Here is a 15442-nt window from a genome sequence, read left to right as displayed (position 1 = left end):
GATATTAAAATACTTGAATTTTTGTAGACCATTCATTAACTAACTTAGTACATTTAGGGATTACTTTTGATGATGTTTTAACTCTAATGAATGTTTATGGATGAATATGATTGAGTTTACTGCTTTACCCAATGTTTATTTATGTTTATATGCTTATTAGGGTATTGATAAATGATTTATAAGTCTAAAAGTAGCTTAATATTGACGGAGTTAGGTTGCTTGGACCAAAATTGGGTAATATAAGATAACATCGAGTGAAATGCTCGTGTCAACTCTAGACATGGAGCTTTACCTTATACGATTTAGAGGATTGTTCTTCAATCATGGTTTCTAATTCTTAGCCTATAGATGTATAGTGTCTTAGGAGTGATGTAACACCCTTAACCCGTATCCGTCGTCGGAATAGGGTTACGAAGCATTACCGTAAAATCATAATTTAAAAACATTCACATTCTAATCATTTTATAAATCATAGCATAATTCATTCAATCACATGCATGTCGTCCCTTATTCGAGCCCTTGGGGCCATAGAAACATTTTAGAAATGATTCGGGACAAAATCAGAAACATTTAGAATTTCATGGAAACAGATAGAATTTTTCATACTACAAGGGTCACACTCCCGTTTGACTCGCATGGCTGAGACACACACCAGTGTCTCAGGCCGTGTGGACATTCGAAGTAGGGACACACAGCTGTGTCCCAACCAATGTCTATGCCCGTGTAACTCTCTAACTTGGGTGACACAGCCAAGCCACACGCCCGTGTGCCAGGCCGTGTAACTGCCTAACTTGCAAACCTTTGAAACCTACAGGGGACACATTTATACTGTTACAAATAGTTCATATCTACCTCATAGAATAACTCTACTTAGACTCCTATAAACATACCAAATATGGTTATTCCACACATACCTAAACATGTGCAAATTTAAGCATAGCATATTAGAATCATGCCATACCAAAAAAAACCTTACCATTTGGACCATTTCTCACATGCATCAAAACTATCTAAATAACACAAATATAGCCATTTCCAAATGGTAATAACAACCAACATATATACAAACCATATTTCAATCATGCACATCTATTCAAAACCTTTCTAGAGCATACCATAATTTGAGCATATTGAGGTCAATTCATCACCTATCACTTTGGCCATTTAAACATGCATTAACACATTATCAAAATAACACACATCAGAAAGGCATCAAATGTACCAAGTTTACAGCAACCAAAATGACATATACATGCAAAACTCATCCACTAACATAAACCACAAGTCTACCTATACATGTCATTATAACTTTGATCAAGACATCCAAAATCTACCAATATAATCACTGGATAGTGTGATAGATCTCTAACGAGTTTCCAACCCGATCGAGCTTTCGATAATCTCTAAAGTAAAGGAAAATAAATATGTAAGAAATGAATGCTTAGTAAGCTCGTATAAACTTTAAACATAACATTTCATTTTAATAATGAACTTTATAGGTTAAATATAAACCTATACCAATGCCTCAAGATTTAACAACTATATAACATCAACTCACAAATGAGTAAGTCTATTAACATCATATCTATTTTTCGTTCCTAACATAATAGGAATTTATAAGACATTTTACACCATCATTAACCTTCTCGTAATACTATGAACTTCTTCCTTTACTTACTTACCATTCCATCTTCCTACTTTCCATTTCATTTACTTAGCATTAACTTAGGTAACATCATCAATTCACTAATTAATATATTCATTCATAAACTAGGTAAATTCATCCTTATCATATGTAAGTTTCTCATATAAGGACATCATTCAACTCATCAATCCCTTTTTCATCATATTATAATTCAATTATGAAATTACCATTTCATTACCTTTCCTCTCCCGTTTCATATGCATAACACACAAGACATAAGCATAACATCAACCATGACTATAAGCTAGTGCATTTAAACATAGCTATTTTGGAATCAACTACATGATAAATCATTTCATAAGAAATTACATACTTTAATCCTTACCACCATTTCATGAACATAAGAATATTTGCATTTGAACACTTACCATTTCAATGCATAACTTTGTAAGTAAACATAATATAATCCAACCAATAGCTTGACACAAGCCTAAACATCATAAAAAACACGTGTTAAAGCATCAAATCATAAATCACTTGAAATAACATAAGGTAAGTCATATGCATGAACAACATCATTTGAAATCATCAATTTCATTAACATATACATACTTTCATTGAACCCTTACCTTTTCATAGATTCATGACATAATTCATTTGAATACTTACCGTTCCTTCCCTTTGCATGCCCATTGAACCACTTAGAATGATATCATGTACGCGAGAAAGCTCAGACAAAGTGTGCTAAACATATGGTCGAAACCATTCCTTTTTCTTTTCCTTTTCCTTTACATAGATGCTCACTAGAGCCATAAATGGGTCTGCTCACACAAGCTCTCGGTCGGAACGTAGTTACACGGAGCTGCTCACACAAGCTGTCAAGTATCCGCAACAAATGCTAGAACTCAGCCACTAGTAGGATATTCAGAACCAACACTCGAAACATGGTAACCCTAATGACATGTCATTTGTATCCTATATATTCCTAAGGTTCAAACGGGGCTCTATAGTCATCGTACGTTGTTGAATTTCCATCGTTTCTTTACACGATAAATTGCATAATAATACATAACATATATATTAATTCATTTACATTAGAACAACACATTAAACATTCAATTTAATCAACATTTAAGTGATTATAGTTCATACGAACTTACCTGGCTAAAATGCAGAAATATCAAAGTACAAGGGTTTTTTGGTAATTTTTCTATTCTCCTCGATTTTTGAATCGATCTTGATCTAAATTAATAATTTCATTCAATTTATTAATTTAGATATAAAAAAATATTTTATGATATTTAGTAATTTTTTACATTTTTACAAAATTTCCCTTAACATTTTACTTTTATTAGTCCCTAAGCCTAAAACATGCAAATTAACCATTTTCACCCAACTTTAAGCTTAGCTGAATGTTCATAGCTTCCAATACAGCCCATATTTATAAAAATTTCATATAAAATCCTTGTACTTTTATTATTTTAACAATTTAGTCCCTAATCGATAAATTCATCAAAAATCGCTTAACAAAATACTTTTAAATGACAACTAATATCCCAAATTCATCATTTAACATAAAAATTCACTAGATTCATCAATGGAAACATTCAATATCTTTAACAGTTTCAAAATTGAACGTACGAGCTAGCTGGACCTAGTTGTAACGATCTTAAAAACGTAAAAATTACTAGAAACGGGTTCAAAACAAACTTACTGTAACACCCAAAACCTGGTCTAGACGTTATGACCGAATCCGAAGATGCCACAAAGAATGGGTTTTGAAAACTAAATTGTTTCGCTAAACTATTCCACTTTTATAACTCATATTCATTCATAATTATTACTGAAAACGTCATTTAATTAGTTCATTTGCCAAAACATAATTTACAGCGGAAGTCTCAAAACCATTATATTTTAAAACGTAGTTCGTATTTTTAGAAAACCTTTACTGTCGTCAAACCGTGTTTTCCATCGTGCATCGCAATAAAAGAGTAAAAAACGCATCCAAATCCAAAAAAAAACAGTCTGGAGAGTCCTAAAAATTAGAAACTCTCAAATAAAACCAGGATTATAATTAAAACCATGAATTACTATGTAAAATAGTTCTCAATCAAGGGGTCACTATTGAGCCTTGGTCGCACCGACCCGTCAAATCTGTAGATTACCTGAACTGAACAGACAAACAGAAGTGAGTTTACGTAAACTCAGTGTGTTACCCATAGAAATAGATATGCAAAGCATATAGAAATCCCACTCATGTCCATTTCAGATACAGATAACAATTATAGATATGCAGATCAGATATACAGAATCTTACCCCCATCCTCTACACACCAACTCCGACCATCCCCTCACACCATGTGGGGTTAAAAACACACACCCGCAACTACACGCCATATTGTGCCATTATGATACATATCAGATAAAGTGCAGGCAAACTACCAGAATATAGGCGAAGGTCACTATACATAACACTTCCTCCATATATACAATCCCACCCCAAAAACAGATACAGATATAACATGATTATCATGTTTGTGTACAAATATCAGATATACATATAGCAGAATAATCATACATGCATAATAGTGTCTTACTCATAGCATACTATCAGAATAACAGATCACATAATCTAGGGTTTAGTTAGCCCTTACTGATCCTACTGTAGACCCACAGTCGATAGAAACGACCCGTGCAATCCTAGGGAAAATTTTAGAAATATGGGCCCACATATTCGTGTGGCATGCCCCTGTGGGCCCACACTCTTAGACTGGCCTTTCCCCTATTGTCCACATGGCCACACCCACACCACCACACGGCTGTGTCTTGCGCACGACCATGCCTTCGCTAATCACATGACTGTGTCTCACACATGACCAACCACACGGCTAGGCACACGCCTATGTGGCGTCGACAGTAAGGTTTTTCAGTTTTCGTCAAAACTTTATTTTTTGCGTTTTGAGTATACATTTGATTCATTTAAGATGCTACAGTAATCTCGAGGCCTTCGAAACCTAATAAATAGCACCCTATTGACAAATTAGCATACAATTCATGAATCAACATAAACCCGAAATAACGCACCTAACTTACCGATAATACGCACAGACACTAGCTCGATTTAGGTTACTGGAATAAGACTTCACCGCTCACACCCTTCTTATAACATCGAGTACGTTACAACGGAGAGAAAATACCAACACAACTTACCAAAACTGCCACACCAAACAAGAATAGCCCCTCTTATCTAAATGACATGAAGAGCACCAAAAACCGAAATACAAGGCGAGCATCGAACCAAAATTTTGAACAGATGAGAAAGGGGAAAAAAGAAAGAAAGGCGGAGAATAAAAGAAGAAAACTCACGTCAGAAATTTAAAGGAGAGAAGGAAAGCCAAATTTTGAAAAACAAAACAAATAAAACCTGATAACTCTAAAGATCCCAACTTCCCACTATTTCCTTAACCCCAACTATCTACTCACTCAGACTCCCAATCCCATCCAAACTCTCCCTCAGCCAATTGAAACAAAAATAACATCTACGCTCACGCAAGGATTCGAACACAGGACCCCCAACACACCAACTCCCTTACCACTCGAACCAGCGTACTCATTCTAAAGTAGATTAATAGACAATTTTATAGAAGTCTACTCAACAAGGGTAAGGCTTAGATAAAAAAATTTATCTGATTAAAATAGATGAAGATATTGCTGACACATAGAGTCCTCAGGTTCCTACGTGGCTTACTTAGTGCCACGATTTCGCCACAGAACCTTCACTAACGGGATGGACTTCCTTCTCAGAACCTTAATGTCTCAATCCAAAATCTGAATCAGCTCCTCCTCAAAAGTCAAGTCCGGTCTAACCTTAATCTACTCAACCGAGACAACATAGGATGGATCAGACGAATACCGCCTCAACATTGAGACGTGGAACACATCTTGATACAGTCTAACTCTGGAGGTAGCTCCAACTGATAAGCAACTAGTCTCACACTCTTCAGAAGACGGCCGAACCTTAAAACTTTCTTCCACAGAGAAACCATAAGAAAAAAAGTCACCCATAGAGTACTCGATATCTCTCCTATTCAAATTCTCATAGGACTTCTATCTATCAGAAGTCACCTTCAGACGATCTCGAATTAGTCTAACCTTATCTTCGATATCAGAAACCAACTCAGGACCCAAACTAGACGCACACCCAACTCAGTCTAACATAGCAGAGTACGACACTTACGTCCATACAAAGCCTCGTAAGGTGCCATCTGGATGCTAGATTGAAAACTGTTATTGTAGGTGAACTAAGCTAACGTAATAAAACCCTCCCAAATACCTCGAAAATTTATTACACAACTCTGAAGCATATCTTCCTGTATTTGAATCACCCTCTCAGATTGACCATTGGTTTGAGGAAGGAACGCAGTACTGAAGTCCAATCTTGAACCTAGAGCCTTGTGTAATTTCTTCCAGAATCGAGAAGTAAAACGAGGATCTCTATCAGAAATAATCAAAATAGGAACCCCATGCAGTCTTACAATCTCGGAGATATAGAGGTTTGCTAACTTCTATAGAGAGTAGTCCGTCCGAACCGGAATAAGATGAGTAGACTTGGTCAATTGATCCATGATGACTGAAACATAATACTTCTTAGTGGGTGTCAAGGGCAACCCACTGACAAAGCCCATCATCACTCTTTCCCATTTCCATAAGGGAATCTTAACTGGCTGGAGCAAACTCGAAGGCAACTGGTGCTCAGCCTTAACTTGCTGGTACGTCAGACAACAAGCAACGAAATCTGTAACCTCACGTTCCAAACCTGGCCACCAATACAGTTTACAGAGATCTCGATACATCTTACTACCACCAGGATGCATAGCATAAGGGCTACTATGCGCCTCCCTCAGAATCGACTGCGTCAGATCAAAATCATTCAGCACATAAATCTGACCTCGAAAACATAAAAATTATCTTTATTCAGCCCAAAATCTGAAGTATTTCCAATCTCAATCTGACAAAACCACAAACCCAGAGACTCACCCCCTAACTGCTTATCCCAAATTTGATCAATCCAAGTCGGCTTAACTTACAACTCAGCTAACAAACTCCCATCATCAAACAGACTAAGACAAGCGAACATTTCCCTCAAATCAGTCATCGTTCTACGATTGAGAGCATCAGCTACCACACTGGCCTTACCAGTATTATACTCTATCGTCCAGTCATAATATTTGAGCAGCTCAATCCATCGACGTTGTTTAAGATTCAACTCCTTCTGAGTAAGGAGGTATTTGAGACTCTTGTGCTCAGTGTAGATAATACACCTTTCACCATACAGATAGTACCTCCAAATTTTTAATGCAATAACCACCACAGCCAGCACGAAATCATGCGTTAGATAATTCCCTTTATGTGTCTTAAGCTGACGGGACGCATAAGTCACAACTTTACCATCTTACATCAATACACATCCCAAATTAACATGGGACGCGTCACTGTAGACCACAAACTATTTACCAGATTCAGGCTGTATCAGAATAAGAGCCTGAGTCAGAACACACTTGAGCTTCTCGAAGCTCGATTATTTTCCATCAGACTTGAGCTGCAATCAGAGAGAACCCCTCGACAAACCACCGATAATAACCCTCAAGACCTAGAAAATTGCAGATCTAAGATACGTTTTTAGGTTGTTTCCAATTAAGCATAGCCTCAATCTTTCTCGGATCAACTCGAATCCCCTCAGTAGAAACCACGTGCCTCAGAAAAGTTATCTCACGAAACTAGAACTCACACTTGCTCAACTTAGCATAGAGCTATTTCTCTCGGAGTATCTGAAGCATTACTCTAAGATGCTCATCATGCTCATCCTTGGTCTTAGAGTAAACCAAAATATCGTTAATGAAAACCATGACGAATTGATCTAGGTATGCCTGAAAGACTCGATTAATCAGAATCATGAATGCAACTAGAGCATTCGTCAAACCAAACGGCATAACTAGGAACTCGTAATGTCCATAACGAGTCCTAAATGCAGTCCTATGAACATCAGCTTCATTAACTCTTAGCTGATGGTACCCAGGACGAAGATCTATTTTCGAGAACATTGAAGCCCCTCGGAACTGATCAAACAGATCGTCGATCCTCGAAAGTGGATACCTATTCTTCAACGTCAGTTTATTTAGCTGCTGATAATCAATACACATCCTCAGGTCCCATCCCTTTTCTTAACAAACAGAACCGGTGCCCCCTACGGAGATAGACTAGGACAGGTGAAACCATGATGTAGAAGCTCTTGAAGTTGAGCTTTAAGCTCTGTAAGCTATTTCGATGCCACACGGTATAGAGCAATAGACAATAGAGTTGTACCCTGTAAAAGCTCAATACCGAACACAACTTCTTAATTTAGAGGTAAACACGGTAACACCTCAAGAAAGACATTCAAAAAATTCCTCACCGTTTTGATATCCCTGATAGAAGAGTCCCCAAAAATAGAAACACTAACGTAAGCCAAATACGCCGTACACCCTTTTCGAACCAATTTCTCAGCCACAAAAGTAGAGATCACATTGGACAGATAATCTCGACGTTCACCAATCACAACCACCTTCTTATCATCCTTGATCCTCAGAAAGACCCTCTTAGTCACGCAGTTTAAACTAGCTCGGTGCTCAACCAACCAGTCTATACCCAGAATTACGTCAAACTCCCCAAACGGAAGCTCCATCAGATTTTCCAGAAATACAACCCCTTGTACTTCTAACAGAACATCTCTATAAATTTTAGTAACCCAAAGAGATTACCCCAACAGACTCAGTACAGAAATCTCACTAGAAGTGCTCTCAACAAAAATCCCCTGGTTTTTAGAAATAGTCATAGCTACATAGGAGTGTGTAGAACCTATGTCTATTAGAGCAATATAAGGTACATAAAAAATAAAGAATATACCACTGATAACCTCAGGAGCATCTCTATCCTCTTGGTGTCAAGTAGCATAAACCGGTTCAGGCTGCCTCACCACCATCTGACTAGCACCTCTTCCCGGTACTCTCTACCCTCGGGCCATACCATTACCACCCTAGCTGGTCCACGGCCCCTAGGTGGCTACTGAACTACCCTCTATGGCTGTACAAGTCTTAAAGCTTGCATCCGACTTGCCCGCTATGGATAGTCTCTAATACGGTGCTGCAAAGACCCACACCTTAGACCATCCCCTATCCTCTTCCAACACTCGCCTGAATAGTGCCTACCACAATCTCCACATGGCTGAATCCCAGTAGAAGCAACAGGAACCCCCACTCTAACCAGCCAATCAGGTTTGGCCTTTTTTGGGCTTCTGAACAAAACTAGAGGGCTCCGAATCTCTCTTATTCTTTTATCTCTCATGGTCCCTATTTTGGCGCTCCACGCGCTTAACCTTTTCGGTGATCTTCGCCTTATCAACCAGAACCGCGAACTCTTGTTCCCTTTGTGGACTAATTAGTACCTCAAGTTATCTCTCAGACCGTCCTCAAAGCGAACGCACTTCTCATACTCAGATGCCACCATGCCTCAAGCGTAGTGGCTCAACCTCAGAAACTCGGCCTCATACCTGGCCACAGATCTATCACCTTGCATGAGATTCATGAACTTACGCCAGCATGCATCCATATAGCTCACCTCCACATACTTCCCCTGGAAGGCTGTCTTAAAGAAATCCCAGTTCAAACAATCTGGTTGAGTATCCTCCTCAACTGATGACCACCAATGAGACTGCACCTTTTAGTTTCTGCTCAGGAGTATAGTCTATATCATTCATGATCCTCTTGATGGCCTCCAACCAATACTCGGCCACAGTAGGGGCAACCCTAGTGACACCCATAAATAGCTTAGCACCATTGGACCGGAGTCATTCACTTATTGACCCAAGGCCTCTAGATCCGGAATGGGGTCTAACGACCCTCTCTAATACCCTCAACATGTCTTCGGATAGTGCGTCATCCCCAGCTGAACGGCTTTGAGACCCAGTCTTAGTAGCAGGTGAAACTGGTGCCTCACTCGTATCTAAATTTGGCATACTACCCAGAAAGGAAGACTCAACTCGAGCCCCCTATGGCCACGAATACCATATTCGTGAGTTCTACGAGCGCTTATCTTAAATTTCAAATTTTTATCTACATTATAGAGTTTTATGTATCAATTCAAGTATTTATTAGCAGATATTTTATGCATAAATTATCAAAAGTTCAAAGATGTTTTCAAAGGTTTCGGTCTCTAACTATTTCAGTACAGATTCAGAAAGTACTAACTACAGTATTTTCAAAGTTTTCTATCTAAAGTTCAGAAATACTAACAGGATCGACACCGGAGACTCGGTGTACCACATACTTTCTCAAATTATTTGAAAGCCAATTATTTTGAAACAAAATTTCGAACCCAAAATTCACAGCCCGAGTTTTGCAACTTGACTCGAATACCACTAAATGTAACACCCCAAACTCGGTCTAGACGTTATGGCCGAATATAGAGATGTCACAAAGAATGGGTTTTGAAAATTGAGTTATTTTGATAAACTATTCCACTTTAATAACTCGTATTCGTTCATAATTATTATTGAAAACATCATTTAATTAGTTCATTTGCCAAAACATAATTTACAGCGGAAGTCTCAAAACCATTATATTTTAAAACGCAGTTCTTGTTTTTAGAAAACCTTATTGCCCGTAAAACCGTGTTTTCTGTCGTGCATCGCAATGAAAGAGAAAAATGCATCCAAAACACAAATAAAAACCAATAGTCCGGAGAGTCTCAAAAATTACAAACTCTCAAATAAAACCAGAATTATAATTAAAACCATGAATTACTGTGTAAAACAGTGCTCGATCAAGTGGTCACCGTTGAGCCTCCGTCGCACCAACCTGTCAAGTCTGTGGATTACTTGAGCACAACAGACAAACTTAAGTGAGTTTACATAAACTCAGTGTGTAACCCATAGAAATATATATGCAAAGCATACAGAAATCCCATATACAATCAGATACTGATTCAGGCTCTTGTCCATTTTAGATACAAATAACAATTCTAGATATGTAGATCAGATATACAGAACCCTACCTCCATCCTCTACACACCAACTTCGACCATCCCATCACACCATGTGGGGTTAAAAACACCCATCCATCCCTACACACCATATCATGCCATTACGACATATATTAGATAAAGTGTAGCCAAGCTGCCAGAATATAGGCGAAGGTTGCCATATAGAACACTTCCTCCATATATACAATCCCACCCGAAAAACAGATACAGATACAGATATAACATGCTTATCATGTTTGTGTACAGATATCAGATGTACATATAGCAAAATAATCATACATGCATAACAACGTCCTACTCAAAGCACACTATCAGAATAGCAGATCACATAATCTAGGGTTTAGTTAGCCCTTACCGACCCTACGGTAGGCCCACAATCAATCAGAATGACCCGTGCGACCCTAGGGAAATTTTAAAAATATGGACCCACATGCCCGTGTAGGCGCAAATGCCTAGATTGGTCTTGCCTGTATGGTCTACACGGCCACACCCACACCACTACACGGTCGTTTCTTGCACACGGCCATGCCCCTGTCAATCACATGGTTGTGTCTCGTACATGGCCAACCACATGGCCAGGCACATACTCATGTGGCGTTGACGGTGAGGTTTTTCGACTTTCGCCAAACCTCAATTTTTTGCGTTTTGGATGCAAATCTGATTCGTTTAAGATGCTAGAGTAATCCCAAGGCCTCTGAAACCTAATAAACAGCACCCCATTGATCGATTAGCAAATAATTCACGAATCAACATAAACACGAAATAACGCACTTAACTTACTGATAATACGTACAGACACTAGCGCGATTTAGGCTACCGGAATAAGACTTCACCGCTTACACCCTTCTCTTACATCACAGATTTATAGAAATCAAATTCCCTATAACATCGAGTACGCTACAACAGAGAGAAAATACCAACACAGCTTACCGAAACCACTACACCAAAGAAGAATAACCCCTCTAATCTAAATCACACGAAGAGTACCAAAAATTAAAATACAAGGCGAGGATCGAACCAAAATTTTGAACAAATTAGATAGGGAAAAACGAAAGAAAGGGGGAGAATGGAGGAAGAAAACTCACACTAGAAATTTGGAGGAGAGAAGGAAAACCAAAATTTTGAAAACGACAAATAAAATATGATAACTCCCAATATCCTAACTCCCTACTATTTCCTCAACCACAACTATCCACTCATTCAAACTCCTAATCCCATCCAAACTCTCCCTTAGCCAATCGAAACAAAAATAACATCCACGCTCGCATAAGGATTCGAACACAAGACCCCTAGCACACAAACTCCTTTACCACTTTAACTAGCAGGCTCATTCTGATATAGATTAATAGAAAATTTTATATAAGTCCACTCAACAAGGGTAAGGTTATAGAAAAAATAAAAAAAATATTCAAAAAGTGGGAATTGACCAAGATCTCTCACACACACCCAAAACACTTAACCACTGAAGCAGATACACATTTGTGTCAAATATCTACAGAAATAGAAATAAATTATTCAAGGTGTTACAGTTACATGCATCATCCAAAGCAAGGCCGAAGATTGAAGCTTCTCCCTTTCTATTTCTATGGCACATTCGGTGATGAAAAGCAAATGGGGAAGAAAACATGATGTTTTCTTTATTTTTAACCTTTATTCTTTATTTTAATAATAAAACAACATATAAAGCATTATAATTAAAAGAAATTAAAACATCCAATCGTCCAACTATCTTAAGGGTGGCTAATTTACTCAATAAGGCCATCCAATTATAATTCTTTAATCAATTAACACCTTTAAACTAATAACGATTAAAATTTTCAACTATTACGGTTTAGTCATTTTTGCTTAATTAACTATCAAAACATTAAAATTTTTGAATGAAACTTTAATACAATCTGAATAACACTCCGTAAATATTTATAAAAATATTTATGGCTTGGTTTATAGAAATGAGGTCCCGATACCTCATTTTTTAAAACCACTTGACTTTAGGGTCGTTCCACTTGAACTCAATTAATCATTTATATAACATAAATTACCATATCAAAAACCTTTTTAAACCCATATTTGACTCATAAATATTCATAAATAATATTTATAAATTTACTCGTCAGATTTGTGGCTCCAAAACGACTATTTTCGCCACCACTGAAAAATAGGTTGTTACAAGTGAGTAGCTTTAAGTCTTGCTTTCGATAGAGGTAGACCATGTTAGTACCCAATCGAGCAGTAGGTGTAACACCCCAAACCCGTATCCATTGTTGAAATAGGGTTACTGAGCATTACCATATGAACAGAACATTAGAACATACATTTCATACATTAATATAAACATAATATAAATAATTCATTCACAGACATATCCTCCCTAAATCGAGCCCTTGAGGTCTTAGAAGTACCTTAAAAATGATACGGGACTAAATTGGAAACATTTGGATAGTGTCACATCCCAAAAATCAAGTTAGAAGAAATTGGTTTGTAAAAAAATCATGATTAAAATTATTTTTCCCTACAAAAGTCCACTTCTACAATTGTCCACACTTTTTCCTAGATTTTGTTTTTCACGTTAGTTTTCTAGTGTTGTTGAAATTAATCTGACGTTTTCTTTTCCCAAAATATTCCTTCTTCTCTTCTTTATTTTGACCTCTGCAAAAATTCCCTTTCTTCTCCATTTTGTTTCCAATTCTTATTATGGAGACTTTATTTTTCTGCTAACCCTTGTGCTGTGCGTTTTGGGCGAGAGTTAGCGGGTTCATCATTGTGTAAATTCCATTCATGTTCTTTTAATTTTATTTTCCCATCGTATGTTATTTATTTTTCTGGTTTTGTGTAAAATGGATGGTTCTAGTGTGTCTTTCATTCTGTTTTGATCGTTAATGGCCTCTTGTAGGTGAGGATTGTTTTAGCATTTACTTCTTTAGTGTACAGTGGGCTTTAGGAGATACTACTGCAAGTGTGGTAAGCAATCGAATGCTTTGAATGGACTATTATATATGGTGTTAAGGCCAAATTTAGTGTTTGAATTTGGTATATCATTGTTCATTGATTTGTTTTGGATGACTTTTTAGGGAGTTGGAATTGCGTTTGTTAAATAAACATCAAAAAATGACCAGGTGTGTAATGAAAACCTGAGAAAATAGTGAACAGTGAAAGCCAAAAATTAGGGTTTTCGGTGCCACACGGCTGTGTGCCAGTGTATCAAACTGTGTGGGCCCAAAAACTAGAATTTTTCCATAGAGTTGTATTTGATGTATGAGTTGAATGTGGGCTTCCTGTTGGGTCTGTATGATACAAATTAGACCATAAATCACGGTTTCTGATATTCTGTTAGCATAAAATATAAATTATGTACGCATGTTAGTGAGATATATGTTAAGTGTGATACTGTAAGTAGTGTGGGTTTTTAACAAGTAAAAATTGTGCTTTAATTATTTATTTTAAACTTTAGTCAATTATGATTAATATATGTTTTGAATCGTGATTAAATGACAATTAAGAAGTACTAATATGCTTACCAATTTTGAAACTAAGGTAAGTGCCCTGACTTGTATTCTGTGATTGTTTGATCAGTTGTGTGATAATGGAATATGTTATATTCTAACACTCATGTTTTGTGATATTATGACATGATTCTGTTCTATTAATTTGATCACTTAATATAAGATAAAATTTTGAAATCGCCATATTTGATTGCATGTTAAGCATGCAATTGTTCTGATTCTATTTTGTGCGTCATATCACAATCATGGGGTTGGGATGATATTATAAGGAAGAAGTTCTGGCAGTTTAATGATCTGCCTTATCTAGTTGTTTATCCATATTTCTAATTTGGCAGCTTGGTTGCGATATAGTGACTTGACCACATATATTCTTTTGGTGTGATTTAGTTGGACGAGTTCCGGGGAACTCTATTTTGGTGTGTAGCAGAGTTGGGTAGGAAGTTTTCTGAAAAAAAAATCTGCATTCTGGTTTTCTGAAACTTTCGCATTGGCATAATCATGCATTCTTAGTTCTATTTGCTTGCGCGTCACGAAATTGTTTGTGAAACTTTGATTTGTATATTCTGTTATATATGATCTCTATTTGGGTTTAGTTATACATTGAGCTTTATAGCTCAGCCCTTTGTTGTATTTCTAACATTTTAGGTAATTGGTAAATTAGAATCAGACGAGGTGTGGGAGCTTGGATGGTTTAATCAGTTAAATTAAAGAAATGGTGATCTTCATAATTATTTATTTTAGTCTTTTGGGAATTGTAATTTGTTTTTGGGCTTTGTCTTGATTTCCGTTTAATTCGTTGATATTTCTATTTGCGAATGTGATACTGCAAAACCTCACAACTGATTTAAAATTCGATTTCCAAAATTAAAACTCTGAAAGCTTTTTGTTACAAATTAAGTAACCCCTAAAGAGATTTTCTGTAAATAAACAAAAAGCTTCAACGAGTATTTTCCTTAAAACTAGAAATGATTTGTCCAAATACTTATTTTCAAACATGATTTTGAACTCAAATTTTGGGATTAAGTGAAGTGTTTTCTAAATTAGGTTTTTCTAGACATTTTTGAAAGTTTTTGCCAAATTTATATTTCCGAAAAGCATTTTTAGTTTGATTGAAGCAAAGGCTTTTAAACAAGTTAATGTAATTTCTCAACATCAGGTAATGACTTTTTCGTCAGGTTTGGGATTTTACAGATAGTTTTAAGAAAAAGTTAGAAAAATTTGA

This window comes from Gossypium hirsutum, chromosome D10, assembly GCF_007990345.1.
Source record: "Gossypium hirsutum isolate 1008001.06 chromosome D10, Gossypium_hirsutum_v2.1, whole genome shotgun sequence".
NCBI lineage: Eukaryota > Viridiplantae > Streptophyta > Magnoliopsida > Malvales > Malvaceae > Gossypium > Gossypium hirsutum.
Note: the sequence above shows the minus strand (reverse complement) of the source record.